A 26,457-nucleotide genomic window follows, 5' to 3' on the forward strand; every position below is an offset into this window, starting at 1 on the left:
GCTTATGACTGCTTGCTTGTAAAAATTAAGAAACCATTTGGATTGCATCCGTGGAATTCTTGATCCAGCTGGGTTTTCACCTAGGCGCGCCCTGTGACAGTTGGATCATTATTGCAATGTTGTAAGCTTTTGCTAAATATGACGCTGTATATTTGGAATTTAAATCAAGCTGGTAATATTAGCAAATGTATTGACAGTTGTTTTGGTAGATAGGGAAGTTAATAGATGACTAGTATTCAGTGAGGGTTAGTGCATGTGGTCTCCTGCTGGAGTGCCACGTCACGTGATGCGGACCACAGAGGGGGAGAAAACACGCCTACCATAAGAGTGACAGAAGGAGAGATCGCCTAACTACCAATGTCCGCCCAGCAGTGAAGGGTGTCACCAGATGGAGGAGGAGCCTTCGGGGAGAGACCAGCCCATACCAGAAGACAACGCCCCCAAGGAAATGCACTTTATAAGCCCACGCACAAGAGAATGAATTGGTCGGTTTTCAAATGTCTCTTTCTTGATCTGCTACATATCAGCTGTTAGGAAAGACCACTGGAAATCCACCTGGAGATCTCTGAGGGGTAATTTGTATCACTTGACTAGCTCTGTATCATGATTTATGCAATATTCTCTATATAAAATAATGTTCTAAATATCAGAATTGCTTGTCATATTGGTTTTTCATATATCTGGAATTAATTGGACACGCTGGAAAGGTATTAACATATGTCAACACCTTCTGACCGGTGCGGGCAGTTCTGTCTAGGTTGGACCGGCACCGAAAAATCCTTTCCTATCAATAGACTAGAGAACGTAATTAATTTTATTGTTCCTCATTAATGATACATCGTTTCACCCGCCCCGCAACCCATCTGCTATTAATCAGAATGTTTATTTTTATGATCCGGCCCGCCCGCGGGGCGGGATATCCGCGGTCAGCGCGGTTATAACTGCGGCCCGCGTATCACTACCGCGCAGCGGTGTGCCTCGGTGCTGCTGACTGAAGTGAATACAGTGAGTAATACATGTTTCAGGTGCAATGTTATAATACACATAACATTCTCACACCAAATCCCACTTTTTGAATCGGACCGGTTTTATTTCCTTTTTTTCCTCTGTTGCGCTAGTCATGCATTTACTGTAGCCAGCAACATGTTGCCACTCTTTTTCTTTTGAATTGATAATCAGGCTCATTTATATGCGCTGTAACTTCATGTTGTGATTTGCATTCAGGTGTGCGCGCCGTCACTGATAGGTTAGTCATTCTTTTCAACACAGTCCTAGGAATCCTTAGTAGGGATTATACGCAAGGTTTGATAGATGAGGTCTCACCTATCAAACCGCTGCACCCGGTCGCCCCCTTTAAACAGAGGCATGACCTGGGCCGTCTTCCAAATGGAGGGGATTTCCCCAGAAATAAAAGTCAAATTAAAAATGTGTGCAAGTGGGGAGGCCAGCAAATGAGCACTGCAGCGCAGGAGATAAGGTTCAATATCATGCTCTCCCTTAGATTTTTTGGTGCTCACTTTGGAAAGTGCTACGAATACATCGTGCTCACTAACCAAACTAAAAGAAAATCTATCTGTAAAAAGAGGGGAGGGATTCAGGTTGGTAGTATGAACCTGGGGGTTCATAGTACTAGGGAGCCTGTCAAAGAGGTAACTAGATGCTACAAAATGTTGGTTAAAAGCATTACACATCAAGGATTTATCTGAGATTACAGAGTTCTCAGTATTAACCCTAGAACACTAACGTGATTTAAAGTCACACCATCACTAACGTCGGGTGTATTTCACCCGATGCAATATACCCCATAAAACATACTTCTCATCAAAATATCTTAAAGTACAACAATACATGGTAAATTGAGGTAATCTTCTTTTGTTTTTAAATGTGAAATATCACAAAAAACACAAAAAAGTTTATTATGGGGGACACTATAAAAAATATGTCAAATTCGGGAAAAATGAGGTAATCGTTATAAAAAAATCCCCTCCCCCAAAAAAGCAGGAGCTCCCAACTTCTCCTTCGGTCCACTCATTCATGGGACTTGTGTGGTGAAAAAAAAAAAAAGTCACCACAATACCATTGTAACTAACCCGAAGATATTTTACCCTCTATCACTAACGTCGGGTGAAAATCACCCGAACGCGTAGCCGGTAGAGAAAACCATGAATGGGAGCAGGGAAACAAACCTACATTCAATGACGTCAGTGAGCATCCTGAAGGTACCTAAGGACCCGCCCACCTCAGACACCAGCAAGACAATGAAAATCACGTGAATTCAATTGTCCGGGTGAAAATCACCCGACGTTAGTGTTCTAGGGTTAATCTGTGGGGGGAGACCGGAAGTGGCCTTAGGTTTCAGTGATTTTATAGATCGCCAGAAATTGGCAGAGCTTCCCTGCGAGCTGTTAAGCGAAGATACATAATAATCTGACTTAGCTTTTCTGATTACACAGATACAATTATTACGTGACTTCCTAAAGAGAAGCCAATCTGCTGGACTATGAGTGGACCTTGCCTTCGACCAGGCAGAATCTTTGAGTCGAAGGGCTCTAGTTACATCCTCATTGAACCAGGGGCTGGTGCGGTTTTTCACCCTAAGCTTTTTGTATGGGGCATGCTTCTCAGTGATTGAGTTGAAAATCTGAGAAAAATGAGTAGTAGCCAGCTCCGGGTCAGGAATTAGAGACAATTTATCCAAGTCAGAATAAAACAAATCGTATAAGAAGCCCTGTTCCACAAAATTCTTAAAATTGCGTTTCCTGATGGTATGTCCCTTCAATTTGCTCGCTTTGGCAGTTCTAATACAGGCTATGGGACAATGATCGCTAATGTATTGAGCAAACACTCCACTATACAGATACTTACATGGTCTATTATTGGTTAGAGCGAGATCAATTAACGTGGAATTAGAAGGGTTTTTTACATTCAGTCTTGTGGGGTTTTGAATGAGCTGAGACAAGTTCAGTTCTAAGCATAGCTGTTTTAGGCTAGCAGAACTTTCAGAAATCCAATTATAATTTAAATCCCCCAGAACTAGGAGTTCGACTCCTGTATGAGCTGAAAGCACCTTCTCCAGGCTTTCTAAAGCTGAAGCAGGTGCGGAGGGCGGGTGATAAATCCCTGCAACAATGACATGGACATCACCCCCAACACAAACATCCAAAACAATACACTCAAAACACTTCGGAATGGAGGCGGCTGATACCACATGAGTGACTAATTGCTCTTTGACATAAATCACTACACCGCCACCTTTTGCTTTTCTATCAATTCTAAAAATGTTAAAACCATCCAGAGCAATATCTGTGTCAGGAACTCTGCTGGATAGCCAAGACTCAGAAATAACAAATATGTCGGGGGCAGCCTCATTAATCAATACACTAATAAAATCCATTTTAGGCAGGAGACTCCTCACATTCAAATGCAAAAATTTTAAACCATCAGCAGCACGGAGCTCCTGTATGGACTTCAATTCATTAAGACACATATTAAAGGGACTAACAGGTATAGTGAGTTCAATAGGAAGAATTACCAGATTTCCTTGTGTGACTCCACATGGACGAGCAACGTGCCGCGGGAGACGCACAAGGGAGAGGCCAATAACAGTAATAATATGCAGATTAGTGTCAGAAAGAGTTGAATCACAAACTGGGTAATCATCATTGGATGAGGCACACGGGTCATAATTTGACAATAGCCCAAGCCCAGGTTGGGCAACAGAGTGAGTGGGGATACAAATCTGTGGGGCTGGGGGGCTTGGACTTAAAAAACATCATAAAGGCGGTTGCCAGAATAGGGAGTCCAGATTATGTTGTAAGTTTAAAGAGAGCAATCTAGCCCCCTCCCTGTTGAGATGAAGACCATCTCTATTAAATAGGTTACGCCTGTCACAGAAAAGCAAAAAATTGTCAATATAGGGTATATTATTATAAGCACAGAAACCTTTCAACCACATGTGCAATTGACGAAGGCGGCTGAATTTCATATCTCCCCTATGTATACAGGGCAATGGACCAGAAACAATAAATTATTTGCCAGTCCGGGCTAAGCTATCAAAGAGCTTGATAAAATCTAATTTTAGCAGCTCGGAGGCACTAGCCTGAGTATCATTTGAGCCAATATGCACCACTAACGAATCAACACGAGGGAAATCTGACAATATATGAGGCAGAATGTAGTCAATGTCTGCAGTTTTAGCACCTGGGTGACATCTAATTTCACAGCCATTTATTTCAACGTTCCTGATGATCGAGTCCCCGATTAGGATGGCATCACATCCCTGCCGTGGTAGGGGGGAAAAAGGGGGGGCAAGGGGGGTTGCCCGCGAGGGCAGGGACTGCACAAGGGGGACAGAGTCAGTGTCAGTGATGTCCTCTGTGGCGACCTGAGCAGAAGGGAGAGGGGCAGTGCTATCCCCACTAGAAGACAAGTCCGGGGGAGAGGCTCGGGAAGGGGGGGTGGGGGCACCTGAGTGATGGATGACAGCTTTATTCAGGAACCTGATCCGTGAAGACGATGAAGATGACCTGGATCGAGATGAAGAGGGCTGATTATTAGTGGAGGTTTGTCATTGGAGGTGATGGGGGAGCAGCGGCAACGGGAGCCTTTTTCAACGAGGAGTCAGAAGACCCATGGGGGTCCGCTGGGTGGTGCAGGGCGTCAATAGACAGAGGGGCGTAGAAGTTAGAGAGGGGCAGGCGTGGCGGTGAAATAAATCCATTCAGACGATGTCCATGACTGAGGAGTTGATCCCCTCTTGAGTCGATGGCACGATTACTGGTAGGCTGGGAAAAGGGGATGGAGATGACCGGCTGGATTATGGACATTGCGTTCAAGTGAATCCAGGGGTCCTCTAACAGACCACCAGCATCCTCCGGGGCCCCGGTGATGCTAGCGCCAGACCATGGAAGAGTAGTGTCATTGCTTTCAGCTACCTTGGATTGCGTAGTATGCAGGAAGGAATTAATCTCTATCTCATCAACCTGAATTTGGTGGAGCAGGGAGATTCTCCCTTCAAGCTCCGCAATCCGATTGGCGAGTTGATGACAGCTGCCGCAAATTGTAGTGGAGGCCATTAAAACCATGAATCAAAAAGATTTAGAAAATTAAAAAAATAAAAATAAAAATAAAAAAGGCAAGAGGGAGAGCTCCGAATCAGATAAAAGCCACAAAAACAAAGTAACAAATCACTTACGCACACATGATTATCCGCTAGCTGTAGCAGGCTGTAGTTAGGCCTCGATAACGTGTCCCTGCTGAGTCTGCGGTAACGTGGTAGATGGTAGCTGGGTGGCAGCCTAGCTGCTGGAAGCTGACTAGCCTGGGACCCAGGGTTGCAGACGAACCCAGCCAGGCTAGCAGAGGGGGCTCTGAGGGCAGAGATTTCCCCTAGCCTGCTCGCGGCTACTCGCCCGAGCAGGGGGAGGCCCGGTAGCCGGTTGAAGCTCTGTAGAAGAGGCGGCGAGCTTGACAAACAGGGCCGCCCGCCGACGTGGCTGGAGAATCCTGTAGGGGCGCGGACAGGCCCGCAGCAGAGCAGAAGGCAGGCCAACACGGGAGGTACCCGGCGACAGATACAGCAGGGCAGCCCTGGCGCTGCTGACTGCTAGCTTGGGCCCAGGGCTACAAACAAACCCAGCCAAGCTAGCAAGCTAGCCGTTCGTCCAGCGATGGTACAAGACCTAATCCACAGGCGTCCGCTGTCAGGGCAGGCAGTCCGAAATAGGATCAACTTAAGAGAGTTCTGCTTTGATAACAAAGAATTCAGCTCTATGAGTAACCGTTACGGTGCGCTAGTGTAAGTATGGTGTGCTGGCTGTTAGCTCAGTGGCTACTGAAGCTACATCAAGCTAGCAAGTCAAGCCGCGGATAGCCTAGCCGCAACTCGCTAACAGGATAGGCAGTCCGTATTAGCAGATACTTTTAGAGAGTTCTGCTTTGTTGACAAAGAAGTTAGCTCTTATAACTCACAGACTTGATAGGACAAAACGATCAGTAAAGCACGTTCCTAAAAAACGAACAAAAATCACGGGACAGACCGACGAGCAAAAATGATGAGCGATGTGCCTCATTCACAAAACTGGCGATAGTCTCGTCGTAATGACGAGAATGACTTTGACCTTGGACCACCAAAATCGATTCATTGTTGAGTCCAAGTGGATGTTTGAGCCACATGTTGAGAAATTCCATTAAAGCATTCCAGAGATATTGCGTTAACGAGCATGAAAAATGCGGTCGTGAGGTCACAGTGACCTTGAAATTTGACCTTTGACCACCAAAATCTAATCAGTTCATCAAAGCAATTCCATCAAAGCGTTCCTGAGATATTGCATTAACGAGCATGAAAATAGTGTTGGTGAGTTCACAGTGGCCTCCAGCCACGGCTATCGTCGGGAGGACGCATGCATAACAAGAGTATGCACCACTGCACCAGCGGAAAATACATTTTTGCCATTAATTCTTCCGAGCTGAATTGGATTGGATTTGGCGACGCTGATTGGCTGAAGGAGTTGTCTGTCAAGGCAAGCACTCCCACCCACTCAAATCACTGTGGACGGCCTGAAGGCCACTGATACGCGGAATGAAACAGAATGTGAGGTCATGTGATCAGTATTGTATACCAGGCTATATCCTACATTTGTTCTGCACACACTGACAGTTTATATTATGTCAGTTTTAAAGGCCCCTTCCGTAACTTCTGACTCTTACTGACACTGGTGGCCATTAGAGTGACTGCAGGCAGCATGTGCTCGAGCTAGCGTGCGTGCACCGTACTCACATGTGCCTAGCAGCTGCCTGGCTAACACAATGACAGCAGAGGTGGTGTCAGTTGCTTTGTAACGTTAGCTGATAAGAGTCACTTGAAAACGTAGACAATTTATCGGCCAGATCATCCTCGAAACAGCTGGGAAGGATTCTGGACAGCGAACATTATTGTGACCTGTTTGGTTGTGTTTTGGCTTACGTTGGCTGCGGGGACGTGGATACTAACGTTAGCATGAGCCAGGAGCTAACTGCCTTGGGTTGATGTGAGCTGGACATGACCAAACGGAACAGGGACTTGATCTGTTACTGCAGTCAAACAAAGTTCCATAAGCATAAGGGTAGTAACCTTTTATACTGGCATCTTGCCAACAAGATTCCTTGATTCCTGAGCTCGTCCGCTGCGTGGGCTTGCTAGCTCGACCGGTGCGTGGCTGCGTGGCCTCGCCCGGCCTGCAGCTCGGCCGCTGCGTGGCCTTGCCCGCAGTTTGGCTGCTAGGTGGCCTCGTCTGCTCTATTGGTGCACACAGGTGTGTGTTACTCACAAAATGTTATTGTGCTGAAGTTTACATGCACGCATGTGTGTGTGCCCCTTACGTTTACATCAGTGCCTATGACATCATCAGTGATGTCATAAGATGATTTGGCTCTTATGACATCACTGATGACATCATCAGTCTTATGACATCACTGATGGAATCATCAGTGATGTCACAATGCCTCCTATGATATCATCAGTGGGGCAATTTTTTTTACAGAGAACAAACAAACATTGCCCACTTGTTTTTATAATAGATATTTACGACTGTTACATTTTCACACTATTACGTTATATTGTGATAGCCTTTCATAATTTCATGCTGGCATTTTAATTATGTAAGAAGTCTTAAATCTGCCCTGTCTGCTGTCAGTGTGGAGTTTGCATGTTCTCCCCGTGCTCCCTGGGGTTCCTCCATATATAAGCCCCCACTAAAAACATGCAGGAGGTCGTTGTCTAACCAGCGGCGGTTGGAAGAAGTTGGTCCCCGGGCGCTTCACTGCAGCTGCCCACCGCTCCTGACCTGAACCATGGAGGACGAGCCAGGATGGGTCAAATGCAGAGGACACATTTCACGGTGCCTCCAAAGCATGCGTGTGTGTGTGTGTGTGTGTGTGTGTGTGTGTACTGGCTCCCATGCACGTGTGTGTGTGCATGTGTGTGTATGTACTGGCTGCCGTGCACGTGTGTGTGTGTGTGTGTGTGTGTGTACTGGCTGTCGTGCATGTGTGTGTGTGCATGTGTGTCTGTGTGTGTACTGGCTGTCGTGCATGTGTGTGTCTGTGTGTGTGTGTGTGTGTGTGTGTGTGTGTGTGTGTGTGTGTGCGTGTGCGTGGGTGTGTGTGTGTGTGTGTGTGTGTGTGTGTGTGAGTGTGTGTGTGTGTGTGTCCCAAAGGGTGTTTATGACACTAAAGAGGGTTTGTCCCTCCGGTTGAATCTTTCATCTTAATCTCAGACTGTGGTTAAAGTGTTGACGTATTTAGCGTGGAACATGTTGACATTTAAGCTTAACCAAGATGAGAGCTTCCGGCTGATAGAGCCACGCTCAACTGTCGTTTGGGGTTGGAACACCTGCTACCTCCGGTTCTCTGGAGGATGGCTGCTCTGTGGTTAACATGTGTATATAGACGTGGTGGAGCTGTGGGTTCGGGGCTTTTTGGGACTTTCGCATGAAGACTGTCATAATGATTACAAGCTTGTAATAAAAATAATAAAATAAATAAAATAATCATTAATCTTTGAAAGTCAAGACTGTCACACTGATGCCTGTTACAAGCTTTTATACCATGGTCTGGGTGAATACTCGATTCTGATTGGCTGCAAGGTGTCCATTAAAAAGTGATATTGTACAGTGATAATGGACACCTAGCTAAATGGTCTGTTCACCGTTCATATCAATGCGCCATAGTTTCATCAGTGTTATCAGGAGAGCAGTTTGAGCTCTATACCCCCGTTAAGGGTTAATATGACAATTTTGGAACTTGAGAAAAAAATTGAGTCGGTCAAAGTAAGTATTTAAATCACCCCTGTGTGCTCAGTTTATCAAAAATAACTCTTATTTACAATTTTGATTTTCGTTTCGGAGATTTTTTAACCTCGCGTCACCAGGCTCTTCTCGGCGAGAAAGAGAAGATTTCCCTCGGCTCGTGCACGAGCGGGAGAGAGAGAGAGAGAGAGAGAGAGAGAGAGAGAGAGAGAGAGAGAGAGAGAGACAACTCTCTCTGCATTTCACCACATCAGCAGCACACGCAGGGCGCTGCTCTCTCACTCTCACTTCCTGAAACTCTTCGCTCTTAAATGTTAATATACTTGGCCAATACGTATCTATCATACAAAATAAAGCAAGCTGCCAAATGGTAATGTCTTCATTTAATGTAGAACGCAAAACATCGTTAAACCTGCATTCCTGTAATAAAGTTAACGTTTGAGTCGGCTTTAAAACGGAGCGGGTGGTGGAGGTGGGAGGGACTATTTTATTTCGTGGAAGACTGATTTACAGTATGAATAACAGACATTTAGCCATTTAGATTGCTTTATTTATTACACATGGAAATATAAATGACTGGTCTTATTGTTTTGTTGGCAAGTGACCATGGTATAAGCGGGTTAATGCCCTTCGAGGTGTCCATTATCACTTTTTAAGGGACGACGCAGAGGCGTGAACCGGTCCGAGGCGCAGCCAAGGACCGGTTGCCTCCGCGAAGCAAAGCAATCTAAATGGCTAAATGTCTGTAAATCAGTCTTCCACGAAATAAAATAGTCCCTCCCACCTCCACCAACCACCGTTTTAAAGCCGACTCAAACGTTAACTTTATTACAGGAATGCAGGTTTAACGATGTTTTGCGTTCTACATTAAATGAAGACATTACCGTTTGGCTGCTTGCTTTATTTTGTATGATAGATACGTATTGGCCAAGTATATTAAAGTGGAGATGAAATATCGCACTAAACACACATCATAGCATTAATTTGCTATTTAGATATATACCACAATCAATAATATGTTATAAAAGTAAGCCGTTTCTATGACAACACCGTTTGTACTGCCCCTTTGCCTTGCATTCTTCAACTAGGGCGCGGCCATGTTTGTCAGTGTTACGTGCTGACGTCACGAACATGGACAGGCTAGTAGCCACACACTAGTTGCGCGCTGTTACAATGGAGTCTGAAAGCTTTGACGAGGTGGAAAGACTCACGGATCAGGTCGGAAACCCGATTGCATATGCTTTTGAGCCAGTAAGAGCAAGAGCAGTGGTAAGACATGCTCCTATCGATTCGGACGACGGCGGAGAAAGTGACATTGCCGAAGATGAAAGCCAGCGGATAGGGAATACTACGTGGTGCCGCTGCTTCGCTTGTATGCAATGCAAACCCATGTGGAAAGCGGGTGCTGCCAAGATGACCATATGGCAAACCTGGAGCATCTCATACAACAAGAGAACTGTATTACCAGCAATCCGACATTTCAGATGTTGTGTCTTGAGAGAGAGACGTCCTGGAGGTCTCAATGTTGTGCTTGCGGGATGTCCGAGCTGAGATATTGGAGCGGCCAATAAACAGCAGGTAAGCTAGCTACATTCAATCCTTCGGTTAATAGTTAGCCCACAAACCACACAAAACACCTCCACAGAAGGGTTTGATGAAAATTGATGGACCACAACTGTGCTTATAAAGTTAGCTTGCTAAAATGCCTGTCTTGTCGCAACCATCACTGTCAAAATGATGATCCCATAACCCAAAACCTGTCTATTTCTATATTAATTTTAGTCATGCACGTTAGAATGAATGAATGGAAATGCATTGGTTCCCGGGGAATCACTTCTCTCCAGCCCATACTAATATTCAGAGGGAGTGCATGGCAATACAAACATCTATATACTAGGCTTTTTCCCATTCAAGTTATGACTTCTAATTATATTAATTTGTTCAGTATACAATCAGATGTATGGGCATACTGTAGCTTTGACAGTGGTCCAGCACATACACTACACATTGTTATAACATTTGACATAATACTGGAGAATGACAGTCATGGTTATAGGATGCAGCCTTGTTACAGTACTTCAGTATGCTAAGCCTGTTCTCTTTCTGTGTCAGTCTTTTCAGGCTGACAGCCTACAGACAGTTCACCCTTTGGTCCAGGGGTCATCTGGGAAGGAGGAACAGGTTTCCAATTCCAGCATGTGTCGTCAATGCCATCAGGAACATCTTCCCATCCGCGGAATACTGTGGATTTGAGTACTACAATGACTTGTAAAAATGTTCTCTCAGAATGACGTGAGCTATGAATAAATTGTTTTATATGATCCATATGTATGGCCTCTTTGAATTTCATCTTCCCTTTTCACTACCTTATCATGCATATTGTTCTGTTATTTTCTGTACCACTCATAACACTTGCAATGAATTCAATGAATACACAGATGACAACTGAATACATATAACAGTAAATAATCAAACGTATGTTTATTCATTTTCTCTATAACTAACAATGATACAATTAATGGTAAGTAATAAAGTGCAGTTAATTAGAAATGTATCAACACAAACATCTGTCAGAAAAGATCACTGCATGAGTGAAGATAGCAGCACTCCAAAAATTACATGTTGTACAATGCGTTAGCCCTCATTAAAAAAATGAAAATCTGAAAATTAAGATGCAAGACTTTCAGATTTTCATTTTTTTAATGAGGGCTAACGCGTTGTACAACATGTAATTTTTGGAGTGCTGCTATTTTCACTCATGCAGTGATCTTTTCTGACTAATTCCTGTAGCTGAGCACCCACAGCCAAGGAGAAAATTGACAAAGCGCACCTGCTCTACAGTACATCTCAATGTAAACATCTGTTTTGCAACAACTGTTGCTTTGAACACTGAGGGACATCTCGTTGCCAGGCAACATTTTTTTTTTTTTTTTTTTTATAACTGCTGGAGTTTTAACCAATCCAACTGTGAAATTTTAACTCGAAATTCAAACAACAAAGGAATTAATGCATGGGAAAATGTAGGGCTGGGCGATAAATCAATAGCAATTTATATTGGCGATAAATTCATCAATACAATAAGAACATTTTTCAATATCTATTTGTCCCTTGATAATGGAGCGTGTTATGAGTGACACTCAAACAGCCAATCAAACGGATAAATCAGTGAAGTTCCCACCTGAACATATTTATTACGGAGCTGCAACACTCAATTTCTGTGTTTTTAATTGTTGTGTTTACATCAAAATGATTAAAAGAGGAGAGCCGGCACTTATTGGGCAGAGACAAAATTGAACGTTTCGGCTAGTAGCCTTTTTTGTTGTTGAAAAAGGCTACTAGCCGAAACGTTCAATTTTGTCTCTGCCCAATAAAAGGCTTAGTTGAAACTGCCTACGGTGAGTGCCAGCTATCCTTGCCCAGCCCTAGGGCAATGTAGTCTGGTCAAAGGGCTTAGAGATTATTTGGAAATCTGCTCATGTGCTTAGCTATTGACAGTGCTTTGTCTGGCTTTTGGATTCCTCGATGCTGAGCGATGGTCACTGCCTTCTCTGTTGAGTGCTCCCTTAGTGCTGCCCGGATGGAGATCGCCTCGCAGCGCTTCAGTGCTCCTGCCACTATGTCCCTTCTGAAGCTGTAGTCTTTAGCCATCTTGACTGGTGCCACCACATACTGCTTAGCAGCCTTTGAAAAGTGGTGCTTCATCTGTTTCTCTCCTCCTTTAGTCTTTGCAGTCTCTCTGATCACGTTGTGGTTGTGGTCCAGTGCAGCTACTCGAAGCCGAGCCTCAAAGCTCTCTCTCATGAACTTCTTTCTTTTTGTTGCATACTTTGTGTAGAGGGAGTGGAGGCACTCAAGTTTCCCAGTGTGGATGCCCTCCGTTACTCTCTCCAGCTTCTTCAACAACTGTTTGTCCAGCACCACATTCTGGAGATGTGAAAATGCAGCAGAGCTGGGATGGAGCCATGGCCGGAGGCTTTCCTCTTCACGGCTGTAGGGAGGGTGCTCACATTTTGTTATTGTCTCCCCAGAATTCCAGTTGTGCACATTGGTGATGTGGTGCAGCACAGACATCCACTTCTCTTTCAGTTTGATTACACTTCCATCACATGTGGTTGCACAGTACCACAGGTGGTTAGTGATCATCCTAATCCACTCAAGTAAGTCCTCATTGTGGCACTTCAACAATCTATTTTTCATATTTTTTACAATATGCCACAGATCATATTCATGTTTGATATTGCCATACTCCTCTCGCATTACTTTCTGGATAGATGGGTGGCAATCAGTTGCTAGCACAGAGATGGAGACTCCATGTTCTTCCAGCTTGGCAAGGCATCTTTCCATACCTTCAACCTCTAACCAGTAACTGTTTTTCACCTCAGTGACGTTCACAGTCTCCTGAGCTACCACCAGACCAGACTTTGTGTCAATCAGTGAGTAGGTGCCATATGATGCATTGTGACCTGGGCTGTCATACCTTGCATCGCCAGACACTACCAGGGATTCTTCACCTGCTGCATTCATTATTGCCTCATTGTGTAAACACCATTTTTCTTTTACTTCAGGAATGACATAGGCCTTTTGGATATTGAACCACTGCCTCTTGGAGAGGCTCTCCAAGCCAATTGTGTCACAGACCTCTAGGAAAGGAGTACACTCATTCCCTGTAACAAATACTGCTGCAGGTATTGACACATTGCACTCCATTACACCTCTCAACAGAGGCTGGGAACGCCATGTATAGCTGTGACCATCGATGCACTCTGTCTTTACTGTTATTCCAAATCCACTTTTTGAAAGTGTTGGACACTCCACAAGACATTTTCCACAACTCTCCCAGTGACACACAGTGAACAGTTTCAACAGCTCTTTTGTATATACAATGCTCTTTCTGTCTTCTGAGAGATTGGGCTCCTCATCTTCTATGTCCTCTACATCACTCAAGCTTTCCATTTCAATGTCTTCTTCACTCAGTTGAAATTCATCATCAGATCCATCTAAGCTCATGTCCTCTGCACTTTCCTCCTGGACTGACCCCTCACTGCTCAGATACACCTCACTCAGCTGTGGTGATGAAGCTATTGGCTTTGGGATGTCATCCAACAGACTGAGGTCATCTCCTGATGTACAGTAGGAATGGTCATTGATGATTACCAACATATTACCTATGTCATCAGTGACTGTGCCTTTGCTCACAAATGTCTTTTGGTTGGCCTCACAGTTACTGTCCACTAGATCAGTCTGAGTACTGACATGCACCTGGTTGCTGCTGTCTTGACAGGCTTCCACCTCTCCTGTCACCAGGCCCTCCACCTCTCCTCTCACCAGGCCCTCCACCTCTCCTCTCACCAGGCCCTCCACCTCTCCTGTCACCAGGCCCTCCACCAACTCCCTGCATGCTTCTCTGACCTTTGGGGTGGGGGTGGGGGGTGTAGAATAGCATACTTAGTCAAGCCAAATTCTATCAAAGGACATCACTCTGTACAAAAGAGCTGTTGAAACCGTTCACTGTGCATCACTGGGAGAATTGTGAAAAATGTATTTAGTCACCAACACGCATCCAAACAGCCTGTCATTCCTGAAGTGAAAGAAAAATTGTGTTTCCGCAATGAGGCAATAATGAATGCAGCAGGTGAAGAATCTCTGGTAGTGTCTGGTGATTCAAGGTATGACCACCAGTCATAACACATCATACAGCACCTACTCACTGATTGACACAAAGTCAGGGCTGGTGGTAGCTCAGGAGACTGTAAAAAACAAAACAGTTACAGGTCAGGTTGAAGATCTGGAGACGCCTTGCCAAGCTGGAAGAACACAACATCTCCAGCTCTGCCACCCATCTGTCCAGAGAGTAGTGCGAGAAGAGGAAAACACCAAGCACGGATATGATCTGTGGCATATTGTCAAAAGTATGAAAAAGAGACTGTTGAAGTGCTACAATGAGGAATTAGAATATATTATAATTGAATTACTAAATGTGACTTTGCTTACCATATTGTGATATACATTGGTATGTATTGAAACTGTCCCCTGTGACTTTTGTGATATTTACCATTTACCATATGATATTGATTTCAACCGCATCACCCAGCCCCAGTATACCCTGTTTGTTCTGTTCCCTCTCCTCTCCCCTCCCCTCATCCTCTCCCCCTCCATCTCTAATATAATATTGTTCAATAATGTTTATTGATAGTGCTGAGCTAGATTTAGCTAGACATCTTCTCTGTAAAGCCCTCTGAGACATGTTTGTGAATTAGGGATATACAAATAAACTTAACTTGACTTACTCGAGTGGATTAAAATGATCACTAACCACCTGTGGTACTCTGCTAGCACATGTGATGCAAGTGTGACCAAGCTGAAAGAATAGTGGATGTCTGTGCTGCATCACATCACCAACGTGGACAACTGGGATTCTGGGGAGACAATAAGGACATGTAAAGAAGAGGAAAGCCTCCAGCCGTGGCTCCATCCCAGCTCTGCTGCATTTACACATCTCCAGACTGTGGTGCTGTACAAACAGCTGTTGAAGGAGCTGGAAAGAGTAACAGAGGGCATCCACACTGGTAAACTTGAGAGCCTCAGGAGCTGGTGGCACCGGAGAGGGTGGGCAAAAACTACAGCTTCAGAAAGGACAGGCAATCTCCATCCGGGCAGCACTAAGGGAGCACTCAACAGAGAAAACAGTGACCATCGCTCAGCATCTAGGAGTACAGAAGCCAGACAAAGCACTGTCAATAGCAAAACACATCAGCAGATTTCCAGCTAAGCCCTTTGAACAGCCTACATTGATTATTATTATTACATTGCCCCATGCATTGTTTTGTGTTCAGATTTTACAGTTTGATGGGCAATAAAATTGACAACCATAAAATGTACTACATCACTATTCATACTTATAGTACTGTCTAGACATATATGGTAAATGGCATATAATACTGTATAGTCCTGTTTATTACAATAGTAATGTAGTTCATTTTATGATAGACTGTACACTGCTTATATCTGACCAATAGTGGATTCAAATTCATTATTAATACCACACTACGTTGTATACTAGTTATTCTATGCTGTATTCATACTACTGTCTTGTTCATATCTGATCTATAATGTGTACATCGTACACGTATCATACCTCAAACTGTTTACTCTGCATTGAGCGTTGTTTATTTATATTTTTGGCTATACATACATTTATATTAACCATATACATATACACTGCACTTCAGTACTTGTAGAGCACTGTGAAATGACAAATGAATGAGTGTTTACAACAATTAGCTGGTGTGGGATTTGCTGTGCTATAACATATTGATTCATTTCACAAGTGCAATTTTTTATTGTGAAGCCAATTAAATTATAAACGGGGGTGTAGTGTAGGGTAAACGTCTTTGAAATGAGGTAGAAATCACTCGCCTGTTTTCAGATCATCTATCTATGGTGGGTAAACTAACCTTGGATAGCCAGTTTACCCAGTATGTACCACTACACCCTAGCCCCTCTCAGGACCTGACCTAACGTTAGATTATGTTATCAGTCCTGAGAGGGGTTACTTACACTACACCCCTGATTATAAACATCACAAATTAACTCTAGCGTTAATCTACCTCTTGGTCTTTCGCCTTGGCAGCGCGTTTTTGCACTCTGTCAGTCCGGCGGAGGGCTGCCTCTGCCGGGACATGGGTAGGTCTGTCCGTCTGCCCTGCGCTATAGCCGCTGAAATCGAAGACGGACGGCACCGCGTCTGGCTTCAGGCGATTTGTTTTGCGAAAAACAAATCTTCCAGACTCATCAAAGCCTCCCTCCTCCACATAATCAGAGCTGACGAAGTGGTCACTGCACACTCGTTGTACGGGGCCCACAGATGGGTTTTTACGTTTTAGCGCAGCTAGCCATCTACGCAGCACTTGCGGTTTTTTGACTGGAACTACATGAAAATGAATATCTTTACCACTACCCTTTACACGATAAAATTAATTTGAGCACCCTGGGGCCATACAGAACGATCCTCCTCGGCTCCGTCTTTCTCCGGGTACATTGAGTACAGTGTGTTGATCTGCATCCTCCATTGTTACGGGTGAGTAAACAAGAAGCACACGGGAGGGACAATGTTGCTGACGTCACCATCTAGCTTGCTCAAGCATGGCGGCGCCCAGTGGCGAAAACGGGTGAAACAGGGAAATAGGTTTGAGTGTTCCTGCAAATATAGGTGGTTTTCACAGTTGATTGCAGGGCCCTGTCTTAACCAAGGTACTCACCAAACAAACTACACTCATATTGTTCAGTGCTTCATCTCCACTTTAACATTTAAGAGCGAAGAGTTTCAGGAAATGAAAAGTGCAGCGGGGGCTCGCACTGCGTGCTGTATGTGGTGAAATGCAGCTCTCTCTCTCTCTCTCTCTCTCTCTCTCTCTCTCTCTCTCTCTCTCTCTCTCTCTCTCTCTCTCTCAAAGGGCTCGCCCCCGCTCGTGCACGAGCAGAGGGAAATCTCTCCTCTTTGTCGCCGAGAAGAGCCTGGTGACGCGAGGTTAAAAATCTCCGAAACGAAAATCAAAATTGTAAATAAGAGTTATTTTTGATAAACTGAGCACACAGGGGTGATTTAAATAGTTACTTTGACCGACTCAATTTTTTTCTCAAATTAGAAAAGTGCCTTATTAACCCTTACCGGGGGTATAAAGCTCAAACTGCTCTCTTGATAACACTGATGAAACTATGGCGCATTGATATGAACGGTGAACAGACCATTTGGCTGAACAACTTTACCAACTGTACATTATCACTTTTTAACGGACACCCTGCAGCCAATCAGAATCGAGTATTCACCCAGACCATGGTATAAGCATGATTAAAGATAAGATACTATAATGTCAACTGAACATGAGATGCAGCTCCATAAGAGTAACGTTATGGATATGATTAAAGATACTATAATGTCAACTGAACATGAGATGCAGCTCCATAAGAGTAACGTTATGCATGATTAAAGATAAGATACTATAATGTCAACTGAACATGAGATGCAGCTCCATGAGAGTAACGTTATGGATATGATTAAAGATAAGATACTTTAATGTCAACTGAACATGATGCTGTCTGTGGTGTTGTTGCACCAAGCACAGACACACATGGTTACATGCGGCCATTCCGATGTGCTGCCACTCCGACGTTCCGCCACTCAGAAATATCGGCACTCAGAAATATTGCCACTCAGAAATCCCGCCACTCCGATTTTCATAAGGTCCGCCACTCCGAACTTGATTTGACTTCCAGTTCACGTAGATGCTGCTAAATGGGTTGCCTCGAATCCTCGAAATGATTGTGGAGCCCAACAAAATTAAAACAAAGACGTGTTGGTGTTGTTCAAAGATGTTGTTGGTGCTCCCTCTAACTCCACAATGTGCAAGATAGTAATGCCATGACAATATATTACAACTCGTCTGGCGATAGAATGCGCAAGTACATCGAAAATATGACTTTGACCCATCTAAAATCATGTGACTCATGTCACATGTTACGGCAGTCCAGCCTGAGCCAAGTAGCCTACAACAACGCTGGGCTCCACTACAACAGCATTTCATGTCGGAAGGCTAAATTAGCAACAGAATTAGGTCACAGACGGGTTCATGAATTACATAAGTTTACATGTAGATGGGTCAAAGTAATATTTCCCATGTATCTTGTGCATTGTATGGCCGGCCAAGTTTAATATTATTGTCCTGTCATGGTGTCTTTGGGTCATTATTAAACAAAATAAATTCAGTTATTTTTCTATATATATTTTTTGGTACTGCTATTTTACATTGAAGTCAACGGCGAGTGGCTTGTGTTTTCCCCCTAAAAGGGGGCGCGACCATGAGCCGCCTACAAAATGACGTATTGCCGACGTATTGCCGACGTATTGCCGATCTGATGTATGCCATCATGTTTGTCCTTGAGCACCTGAAGCTCTTCCTGCTCTAGCCTAACCCTCATGACTGCTCTTGTGTGTGCTGTAGTCTAACCCTCATGACTGCTCATGTGTGTGCTGTAGCCTAACCCTCATGACTGATCATGTGTGTGCTGTAGTCTAACCCTCATGACTGTTCACGTGTGTGCTGTAGTCTAACCCTCATGACTGCTCAAGTGTGTGCTATAGCCTAACCCTCATGACTGATCATGTGTGTGCTGTAGTCTAACCCTCATGACTGTTCACGTGTGTGCTGTAGTCTAACCCTCATGACTGCTCATGTGTGTGCTGTAGCCTAACCCTCATGACTGATCATGTGTGTGCTGTAACCCTCATGACTGATCATGTGTGTGCTGTAGCCTAACCCTCATGACTGATCATGTGTGTGCTGTAACCCTCATGACTGATCATGTGTGTGCTGTAGCCTAACCCTCATGACTGCTCATGTGTGTGCTGTGGCCTAACCCTCATGACTGTTCACGTGTGTGCTGTGGCCTAACCCTCATGACTGCTCACGTGTGTGCTGTGGCCTAACCCTCATGACTGTTCACGTGTGTGGATACAGATCGGCCGCTCTACAGAGAATCCCATTGACTTTGTGGTGACGGACACGCCGCCCGGCGGTCAGGGCCACGCCGACGGCCAGGCGGTCCAGAGCACCATCTCCCGCTTCGCCTGCCGCATCATCTGCCAGAGGAGCCCGCCTTACAGCGCACGCATCTACGCTGCCGGCTTCGACTCCTCCAAGAACATCTTCCTGGGGGTGAGCGGGGAGCCACTGCCCGCTGTAGTTAAAGTCCCTGGAAACCAAACATAATCATGTGTTTTGAGTTTGTCACACCACAGAAAAATGTGTGTATTAACCAACCGCCAAAAGCCAAATTTGAATGATTAAAAATGTTGCCAAGTGTATAACATTAGGTTTAAAAACCATGACAAAATAAGCAGTATTCTCTTCTCTGAAAGTGTATTGGTCTGCTGAAGTGCTCCCTGTGCTCCGCCCCGCCCCACCTCTCCTCCTTCCAGCGCTGTGCCACTTGATACATTCTGAGATGCATTTTTTGAAATTCCAGGGTAGAGATAACCTGACACTGCCAGATGCCGGGGTGGGTAGAGGCACTTCAACCTTCAACTCGGCAACATTAACATTCTAAATTCCCCCCAGCTGACTTCTGCTGCAGTTTGCTAGTACAATAACTGACAGGACGTAAGCTAGGTTCCCAACTGTTCCCTAGCAACACAATTCAGTGAATACCTTCTATAGTGTTAGGGGAGGGGCCATGCTAAGTCTTTCCAGGATGTCATCCAGAGACCTCTCTGGGCCCGCCCCAAAAAATTATGATCACAGAAACTGTGAAAAACAGAAAAACAGTCTAACTCAGGGGTGGGCAACTAGCGGCCCCCGACTTCACTCAGTGTGGCCCCTGGGCCATTTTTTTTTTTTTTTTTTACAAGGCCGACGTCTTTGGTTAGGTTAGGTTAGACCAGGGGTTCCCAACATTTTTGAGCCATGGACCGGTAGATACATGGAAAAAAAAGTCGCGGACCGGTTGTCAATTTTAATGGTTTTAGTTACATAAAAATATAAATGTTGGTATAATAAACTTATGATTAGCTACCAGTCTTTTTCATCAAATTAGTAGCTATAATTGGGAGTGATGGTGTTACAGTAGGCTACTGGTGGAAGCGCACGGTCACAATCTGGCCCTCTGGTAGCGAGGATTTTTTTTGTGGCCCTCTCTATCATCAAAGTTGCCTATCCCTGGTCTAACTCCACCATTCAGTACTAAATTAGACTAAATTAGATTTTCATATGTTTTCAGCAATGTGTTTAGAAACAAAGTTCTGAATTAGGTTTTCAGGGACTCTAAAGATGAAGTTATCTTTTGGTGTGCTGGAGAGACGAAACATGTCTCATTTGAACCCCCTGCAGGAGAAGGCAGCGAAGTGGCGGACGCACGAGGGGCAGATGGACGGTCTGACCACTAACGGCGTCCTGGTGATGCACCCGCCCCACGGCTTCACGCAGGACTCCAGACCTGGCATGTGGAGGGAGATCTCAGTCTGCGGAAACGTCTTCACACTGCGGAAACCAGATCAGCTCAGCAGCGCGGCAAGATGGTGGGTGGCCTACAACAAAAAATGTTTTTCCTCTAACCTCTGGGGGCAGCAGCCCCGTTTCAATGTGGTGCAACAGGAACTCAAGAGGCGCGGTCGGCAGCAGAAGAAAATACCTTTCCGCTCTCCCTGCAAGCTTTGCCATTGGCTCCAACCGACCGGCTCTTCCATTAACACATTGAGTGCCAGCGACGCCATATGGCGTCATTAGAAATTTACCGTAGGCTGCCAGCGACGCCAAATGGCGTCAGTAACTCCAAATTGTTTTTTTGACGGGGGGGTGTCGATCTAAGCTTCTTACATCGCCTCTTACAATATTGTAGCTATTGGAGGTCTATAACCTATTTTACAAACCCATTAGGTGGCGACAGCACTCTCCTGATAAGAGAAAGTGGAGCCAAACACACAGAAGAAGTCGCTGGGGAAAAAGGAAATCGCATCGCATCCGTCCGTATGCATCGACATGCATGAAGCCAAACGCCAGCTGTGCCCGCAGCAGCTGCATCCGCTGTCACAACTGAGCACCTCCGTGTCCGATAGCAACAGCAACCTGCGACAGCACATCCGCATAATCAGCCTTATTATTCTCAACTGGAAGCATGAGAGCCCGTGACAAACACACGCGGAACCAAAAAGCTGGATGTCGCGCACCATTCACTGTGTGTGCACAGCAAACTCAGCAGAGAGCCAACAGACACACCCAGGAGGAGGCGTGTGCAGTTGAGGGGGGGGGGGGGGGGCACGCAGAGCACGCAGAGCAGCATACACTTCACCCAGACAGACCCAGACATCAGAAAATTAGCTTCAGAGTCAGTGATGTGCTTGAAATGTTTAATTTCACAAAAGCCTCATTATCTCAGCTGGTAGAAAAAAAGGGCTGTTTTTGGTTCAATCAAGCTATCTTCTCCGGCTCATAACTAAAGAACGGAAAATGGGATCAATAAACTTTTTTTTGCAGGTGATAGAAGAGAGTCTCATCGTTATTTGTGCGTGTTCAGTGTTTACATAGTAATTATTAAAGAAATTATATGACTGTTTTAAAATGCATTGCGGCCTATGTGGCACAGCAAGCAACCTTTTGCCCAAGGGCCGTGGCACTCAAAGTGTTAATGCATTTCTTTTCCGCTCCCTGCGTGTCCCTCTCAAATCCGTCTGTCGCTATGAAACAACAATAACTAGCTCATTGCTAGTAGCATGTAGCAACTTGCTACATGCTGAAAATGGTAAGTTTTGACTACACACCGGTCACGTTAACTTCATTTTGATCGCGTAAAGCGCAGCATGTGTGCGAGCGCGGTTTTTCGATGCAAGTCGAAAGTCTGCCTCGAGAGATTACCTACACATAGACACACACACACACACACACACACACACACATGCATACACGCAGATAGAACACATCAAACAAAACCGATAAATATTGTTGTACATCATTGTGGCCTTGTATGTTATATCCACATATCAGTCACACCGGGGGTGTTTTTCTTCATTATTATTATTATTTATAATTATGTTTTGGGCATTTTCACCTTTATTTATCTTTATATAGGACAGTAGGCAGACAGGAAAGGTGGGGAGAGAGAGGGGAGAGGGGATGACATGCGGCAAAGGTCCGCAGGTCGGATCCGAACCCGGGTCGGCCGGGCAAAGGGCCGGGCCTTCGTGCGTGCTACCAGGTAAGCTACCAGGACGCACCCGTGACGGTGCAATTAATGTTGAATAGTATTTTTCAAACCTATATCCAGTCAATGCAACAATGCATACCAACAGCAACGTTTCGCTGAGCCATATTGCGGCTTTTCTTTTGTCAGACCACCATTTTTCAGAAATTTGCTTTCGACGTGTACACATAGTGTTGCGTGTAGGGGCCCGCAGATCTGGAATGAGCTCGACGAATATACAAAAAGTTCACCCTCCATCTCCTCATTTAAAAAAATACTTAAGAAGCAACTACCAGCCACTTTAATTTAGTTGATTGGGATATTGTCTTGTCTGTTATGTCTCGTCTCGTACCTATCCGCTGTTAGGGGTATTAGGCCAGTCCCCTTTTGTTTGTCTCTGTTTTGTTTGTGTATTTGTCCTGCATCGTTTGTTTGTGCAGGATACTTGCATAGGATACTTGCAATGTATGTTTTTTGTGGGTCTCCACCAAAAGCTCTGTAAGCTTCCTCGGGGTCCCCTTTTTGCACACTTTATTTGTCTACACTTATGATGTACTGTATCACCCTGTCAAGTGTGTAAAATAAAAGAATCTGAATCTGAATCTGCATAGGCCTATCTGTTCATACAAAAATAAAAATGTGGAAAAAATAGAATTTGTGACCCAAACCCATTTGGTTTTTTCTCCAAGTGAAAAATGCTTTATGGTCACTCATGATTCATTAGGTCGCTGGCTGGCTAGAACTTATAAGGATCTTTTTTCAAAATGTCTATGGAGAGAATGAATGGGGATTTATCTTCCGGACCAGGAGACGTTACGGAACGTCGTTGACTGTTGAGCTCTATGGACACCCTGAGAGGCAAGTGAGGGGGAAAGGGCGACGGGGGGTATGGTGATCAATTTTCTATGTCTGATCAAAATAGTTTTCTCTCCTGTGTTTATGACTTGAGAACAGGTGAAGTGAAAAAAGGGGGTTTTGCCAGGATAATCTTTCTAAGTAACTTCATTTTTCTGTTAAATGTGTTTTTTTCCCATCTGTGTTTTTTGTTGTAATACTCATTTCGGCCACAAGAGTATAAGAGTACAAGAGGGTAATGGTGCACTCTTGTGGCCGAAATGAGTATTACAAGACAACAAACAATTAGAAACCCTGATGGAAAGAACGGTGGCTCAGTGGTCAACACTGTTGCCTCACAGCAAGAAGGTCTCGGGTTCGAACCCCGGTCCGTCCCAGGTCCTTTCTGTGTGGAGTTTGCATGTTCTCCCCGTGTCCCTGTGGGTTTTCTCCGGGTGCTCCGGTTTCCTCCCACCATCAAAGACATGTATGTTAGGGTTATTACTCCTGTCAGTGCCCCTGACCAAGATTCAAGATTCAAGATTTTTATTGTCACTCCGTGGTATCACATGTGAAATTCTTGTGCTGTGGACTCCGCACAAGAATCTTGAATCTTGAATCTTGTATGTTAGGGTTAATACTCCTGTCAGTGCCCCTGACCAAGGTACTGGCAAAATAACTGGAGTTGGTCCCCGGGCGCTGCACTGCGGCTGCCCACTGCTCCTAGTTCTAGGAAGGTTCCTAGTAGAGGATGGGTCAAATGCAGAGGATGAATTTCCCCAAGGGATAAATAAAAGATAACTTAACTTAACTTAACTTAACTTAAGAAAAGAAAGTGCCAAAACTTGTTTCCATCTTTCACAGATGGAAACCCAACCCCCCCACCATACAGGAGAGAAAACAATTTAGATCAGATGTAGAAAATGGATGACCAGATCCCCCCTCCTACTTGCCTCTTGGGGCTTCTGTTTGGTCTGGTTCTTGGCTCTGAGTTCTGACTCTGTTCCTTTGGCTCCATCTCGGCTCATGTCTCCTGCAGGTGGACGCCGAGTCTCAGGAGCTGGTGGACGGCTCTCTGATCGACCTGTGCGGCGCCACCCTGCTGTGGCACACGGCAGAGGGCCTGGCGCGCACTCCCACCGTCAAACACCTGGAGGCGCTGCGGCAGGAGCTGAACACCGGGCGGCCCCAGTGCCCCGTGGGCTTCAACACACTGGCCTTCCCCAGTCTGCGCCGCAAAGGATGTGCCAGACGACAGGCAGCCGTGGGCCTACAGTACCTGCGCTGCGGCCACGTGCACGGCTACCACGCCTGGGTGGGGGGTGCTACGGGGGCGAGGCGGAGGGCCGGGAGCGAGAGTGCCCCATGTGCCGGATGCGGGGCCCCTACGTGCCGCTGTGGCTGGGCTGCGAGGCCGGCTTCTACGTGGATGTGGCGCCCCCTACCCACGCCTTCGTCCCCTGCAGTCACGTCTGCTCAGAGAAGACAGCCGCGTTCTGGAGGCAGGTCCCGCTCCCGCACGGCACGCACACCTTCCATGCCGCGTGCCTGTTCTGCGTCCAGCAGCTGGCCGGAGACGCCGGCTTCGTCAGACTTATTTTCCAAAGCCCGCTGGACTAGAAAACACTCAGGGCCCGATCTTAGTTTCTAGCACTCAAAATCTTTTTTTTTCTTCTTTTAATTACCATTCAACGACCCAGTGGTAATTTGTGTGTGTGTGTGTGTGTGTGTGTGTGTGTGTGTGTGTGTGCTAGAAACAATCAAAGATAACGCCTGCCCTTGCCCTTGCCCTTGCAAGATAGGGCCCTCAGACTTTTGATTCGCTTTTGGACTTTTCTTCAGGTTAAATATATTATAATAAATATAATATAAATATATATAAAAATAGAATACATTTAATATCAGATATCGGGCACTCAATGTCATTCATCTCTGATTTGATGGAGGTTCCTAGTCTGACCACAGCTACAGAAAAACTGTAAAACCTGTAATGACACTTTAGTTTGCACATTTTATTTATCCGTTTAATTGTTCACTAATATTTTTTGTAAATTAATTCTTCATTTCGAGCTCAGTAATCGATCAGTTTCTCTGCCATTGAATAGGTGTGGTGAGTCACTCTGCCTTAACGAGGTGCTGACATGAAGAGAATCTCCTCAGTGTGGCTTTAATGGAGAGGTCTGGATGCTGTTCCAGAGGCTTCTCATCCTGATGAGAAAACTCTGGACAAAACATTGAATATTTGACTTTTTTTCTTCTTCATGAAAATGGAAAAGGTTTTGAATAACAGCACAAAATACTTGGTATCAGCACTCAGCAGCTTCAGTACAAACATATTACTTACACATAGGCTACTTAAAAATACTTTGGGGGATCTGTAGGAAATGGGTTTTGTTTTTCTCTCAAATCAGGTGACCTTCCTCAGCACTGCTGTGGTTCGTTTGAGTGCAGAATAACTATAAAACAGTTCAATGGGCCACTTCTCAGTGACTGAACTTCTCAGTGACTGAACCCAAAGGCTAGACTGGAGCACACGATTCCACTGGCAACTTATTTAATAAGGTGCAAAGACTGACGTTTCAACGCACACAGTGTCTTCTTCAGAGTCCAAACAGAATCAGCCACTCCACGGCGTGCTAGTCAAACACAGGAGCACGTTCAGCGAGAGGCTGATCCCACCTAGATGCAATTCGGACAGGCACAGGAAATCATTCCTGCCTGTGGCCATTGGACTCTTTAACGCCTCACTTAAAAGAGCACCTCGGAGACACTCAGTCTCCCTGAGACTGAAGTCAGCCGATGGTTAACTGTGCCTTAGCTGAGCCACATGTAATGGGCAAGCTGACTAATACTGTATAAGTCCAGTGTGCAATAACTGCAATTTGACACGTAATGTACATTCTACTTTATTATACTTTACTCTACTTACTCTACTTTATTTTTGCTTACTTTATTGCATTTTACTACTGTTTTATGCTATGTGTGTTCTGAGTGCGAGCTGCTGTAACATGTCCCAATTTCCCCCCGGGGATCATTAAAGTCTTTCTGATTCTGATTCTGATAACCATATTTTCATTATCTTAATGCAAAAAGTGTATTGTAACATTGG

At 45.0% G+C, this 26,457-nt stretch overlaps 1 protein-coding gene and 1 pseudogene across 2 annotated transcripts in view; both read left to right on the forward strand.

Moving 5' to 3' along the window:
* Positions 1–26,457, forward strand: part of LOC310781877 (fish-egg lectin-like) — an 880,613-nt gene that overhangs the window by 457,415 nt on the left and 396,741 nt on the right. The gene's annotated exons all lie outside the window — the stretch shown is intronic.
* LOC310782640 (E3 ubiquitin-protein ligase pellino homolog 1-like) lies at positions 15,160–24,968 on the forward strand (annotated as a pseudogene). The gene is made up of 5 exons: positions 15,160–15,352; positions 16,417–16,469; positions 19,301–19,498; positions 20,669–20,856; positions 24,388–24,968. The product of its transcript is annotated as an E3 ubiquitin-protein ligase pellino homolog 1-like (transcript).

Source organism: Poromitra crassiceps, assembly GCF_964638095.1.
Source record: "Poromitra crassiceps genome assembly, chromosome: 9".
NCBI lineage: Eukaryota > Metazoa > Chordata > Actinopteri > Beryciformes > Melamphaidae > Poromitra > Poromitra crassiceps.